Source organism: Chenopodium album, chromosome 9 (genome assembly GCF_948465745.1).
Source record: "Chenopodium album chromosome 9, dcCheAlbu1.1, whole genome shotgun sequence".
Classification (NCBI taxonomy): domain Eukaryota; kingdom Viridiplantae; phylum Streptophyta; class Magnoliopsida; order Caryophyllales; family Amaranthaceae; genus Chenopodium; species Chenopodium album.
The window spans coordinates 30,378,452-30,382,683 of NC_137842.1; the positions used below are offsets into that span (position 1 = coordinate 30,378,452).

The following is a 4,232-nucleotide window of genomic DNA, read 5'->3' on the forward strand; positions in this document are numbered from 1 at the left end:
ATTGATCAACTTTCTCCAATTCGTAAATACCACCTTTCTTTGGAGCATTTCTTCTTCGCCCCCCCCCCCCCCCCGAGTAATTCGTTGCTACCTGTTCTATAGTGGCTTCAACTTGATTTTGAGGGATTTTGATTAATTGACCACCCGGCCCCGCATCCAAATTGGCTCTTATCATGGGCTCCAATCCGTCGTAGAAAAATCGCATGAGCAACCCTTGATTGTACTCATGGTGGGGACACACTTGCACCAACTCTTTGAATCTCTCCTATGCTTCACCAAGACTTTCATCGGCTATTTGCTCAAATGATGCGATTTTCCTTCTCATTTCGGCGGTCTTCTTCTCAGAGATAAATTGCTTCAAGAACGCCTTTACCACCTCCCTCCATGTTGTGAGAGTGTTAGCCTTTACTTGCTTTAGCCATTTCTTTGCTCGTTCGGTGAGAGATTGCCGGAAAAGGTGCATACGAATGTAGTCTTGACTCACTTCATTGGTTTGCATCATTGCGCACAATTTAAGGAATCGGTCCAAATGTTCAATAGGGTCCTCACTTGCACTTTCGGAATATTGCTTCGATTGGACCATTCTAGTATATTGTTAATGGAGTGAGAAGTTGGTTTCCGTGACGGGTAGCAAAATCCCTCCCGTGAGCTCATAATCCTCCGGATTTCCGAACTCACGAAACAAAACATCATTTTCTTGTCCCTCCATTGATCCGCTTTGTAAACTTGAAGAGTAAGTATCACTCTCACTATCAACTATATCACCAAAACCTCTTCCCTCATCTTGATAAAGCCTACGGACTTGTCTCAAGGTTCAGTTGATCTCGTGGTAAATTTGATGTGAGGGTGCTCCTTGAGACCTCCTAAGCATTCACCAAAGCTAAGCAAACAATTAGCAATGACAAGGATGAAAAAACAAATAAAACAAAAAGAAAAGAGAGTAAAATGACTCTAACAAAAGCAATAGTAGACGCTAAACAAGCCACTTCCCCGGCAACGACGCCAAAATTTGATCGGGATAAGATAGGTCGTTACACTATTACCCTAATCAAATTAATCATTTATATACCTAAACTACCCTAATACAAGTATAGGGGCAAATAAAGGGTTGAACCACTAAGGAAGCTCACTCATTCAACATCAATTTTCACAAATGCAAGAGTAAAAAGGGGAATGTTTTTGTTGGTTTTTGAATAAAGAGCATTAAAACTACAAATAAGCAAAGATAATGATGATTAAAATCAAGAGAGATGAAGCTAGGGATACGGGGGTGTCCAATATGATTAGAAAGAGGGGAATAATGATGATTATCTTGAAACACATGACAAAGAACACAAGATTCTACCTAAACAATTCATTCTCATGCAATAGTCTAGGCAAATTAATGAAAGAGGTATACACTAATAAGGATCATTCTCATGCATCCTATTAGTTACAATCAAATCAAGAGAATAAGAAGCACAATTCATAAAAACTCCACTTTAATAACTCATTCTCATACAATCATTAAAATAGAGATGATCTTAATCTAGTTCAAATCACTTTCATGCATTTAAACTAGAAAACATCAAATAGAGTGCAACAATAATCTCAAGCTATTAAAAATCATGTCTTTAATCAATTTATGGCATAAGTTCAATCCAACCATCATCATTCATCCAATATCAACTCATATCTTCCACCCCCTTCCCCTAGCTACAAGTTTAGCCTAGAGAAGGTAGATTAAACATAATATCAAAACTAGAAATAAACTTAAGAAACTCAATACAAAACATGATTTAAATCAATGAAATCAATAACAACTAGATGAACTAATAAGATTAACAAGAATAAGCAACAATAAAACAAATAAATAAAACTAAAGGAAAGGAGAAGAGATTACTAAATAAAGGATTAATGAAAGATGAAAATTTGGATTCTTGCTTGATAGATTGAAGATTAAAACTTGAGCAAAGTTGACTACAATGAAGGATGCTTGAATAACAATCTACTTTCTCTCTCTATATTAGGCTAATATTCTATGGAATTAGAACTAAGTGTTCTTTATTACAAAGAGTCCCGTCTATATATATGTGGCACCCCCCAAAAGAAAGAAACTTGGGCAACAAGGCGCAAAGAAATCAGAAACCCAGTGTTGCGCGGCCGCACACGAAATATGCGTGCCCGCGCAGTAGTAGTGTACGCCCTCTAAGCATATTGCGCGGCTGCAACTTTGAGGGTACGGGGAAATGAAGCGCGCCCGCACAGTAAACCCGCGCGCCCGCGTAGCAGGTCGCGCACCCGCACAGAGGCCACACAATAGATCGTACAAACTCTCTGGTTTGGCTCTGTTTCATCAGCTTGGCTGCGCGCCCGTACATCCAAGGGTGCGCGCCCGCGCAATAGCCACACAACATCCCACATTGCACAGTTTGCTTGGCTCCTTGAAATCCTCTTTCTTTCGGCACAAAATACCTACAAAAAAAAGCATGGAAATCAAAATAAAGAGAAGGCGAGAAGACTAAGAAAAGGGAAGATAAAGGAGAAAGGAAAGGAGGGAACAAAATTAAGTAAAAATGCTTAAAAAAGGGCTAAACAAGTGAAAATGAGGGGAGAATCCTTAGAGAAAAAAGGATAAAAGAGTGGCATAAATGCCACTCATCAAGGCCTATTATTAGGGCAGGTTCTTTCTTTTTTAGATTGGATTTGTACCTTCATCCCCGAACTCCCAGTTTTGGTTCCAGACCTATTGGACTTAACGATCTCTTGGATCGTTAAGGGGTGTAACCTTCACCATGTGAAAGGTTTACAAGTTCCTAAAACTTGTTGGCGACTCTTTTGCTCTAGCTTCCTTCCCTTTGGACGCCACCATGCTTAAGTGTATGATCACACTGGGGTTCAAGTTGGGGCAATGCTTGGAATATTCCCTACAAGTAACCTTTATGATAAACCTGCCAATTTCTCATGAGTTTAAGGGCATTAACCTCACTAGGAATACTCAAAATGCCAAACTCCAACATTCTATTAAATAGACTTAACGCATCCTCGAAGTCTCGACCAAGGCTCATAATGTCAGCCTGTCGTAGTAGCTTTTGTTTGCAACCCAACAGATTATTACTAAGAAGCAAGAAAAACATAATGACGAACATCACCTACGGAATAAACACAAAGCCCTCTAAACGCAAATGGTAAGGTGACTAGCCGTCACTACTAATCGCCAAACCTAGGCCCCGAAGAAATAACAATACACTCCAAGGAAGATCAAAGAGCCTTGTCGAAGGATGCGTTGAGCCGCCTCAAAAATACTAGGAGAACAAGTACGTAAAGCAAAATAGAGTTTAGAAACCTAAATTGCAAACTAATTTGATAAAATGAAACCTTTATTTAAGGGATTAGAAAAGAGAGGAGGAGTGAGAAAGATAAATAAGTTAGAGAAGAAGGATGGAGAATAGAGTACTCATAAAAGAGTGAAATAAGAGAGAGAAATTGGAGAAGAGAGAATGTGGGCACGAGGACGGCTACAACACAAGAAAGAAAAGAGGCCTTCACAAAAAAAAAATAAATAAATAAATAAAATAGGAGAGAGAAAAAGCCCTAATTTTTTTTAAACAAGTATTGCAGGTACCCAAGACTTCAATAGACCGACCCATGACCGGACCCGCAAACAGGGAATTCTAGCGGATCGGTTACCCGGCCCAAAAAATTGTAATAAAATGCCAAATACCAATCAAGTATTTTGCAGGTCTTTGGGTAATCGAGTATGGTCAAGCAGGTCGGGTTTTTAAACACCCCTACTTATTAAGTGTCAAAATTGTAACAAAAGGTCTTCACTTCACTTGGCGTTGTACAAAGTTATGGCATAATATTATGAGATTTAGTCGCTCGAATGACTAACAACAATTAGAGAGATCAATCTACTTACACTACCCTGCACACTAGCTTTGCATAAGTAAAGCAGCCACTTTTTACTCTTTCTTTATGAATGACCGCACAATGCACTAGTGGAATTGAAAACATGTTTTTTGTAATGAAAAAAGAGGGTTTTGGTAATGGGCACAATCCTTATTTGTAACAATAGGTGCCCGACCGACCATTACAAATAGTCAGGCATTTCTACGAGCACTAGTCCCCGTTTTAATTCATGGGTATGTACATAAAATTCCATGCAAAATTACTCGAATGCCCCTAATTATGCATCTAGCCATGTATAAGTGTTATTCCTTTGGAATGCCTCTTTTTTACTTGAGACATTT

General features: G+C 39.0%; 1 non-coding gene across 1 annotated transcript; it reads left to right on the forward strand.

Moving 5' to 3' along the window:
• Positions 1–220: 220 nt before the first annotated feature.
• On the forward strand, positions 221–328 carry LOC145561009 (small nucleolar RNA R71). Its single transcript, XR_014093592.1, has one exon. It is a non-coding gene; the product is annotated as a small nucleolar RNA R71 (small nucleolar RNA).
• Positions 329–4,232: the final 3,904 nt, after the last annotated feature.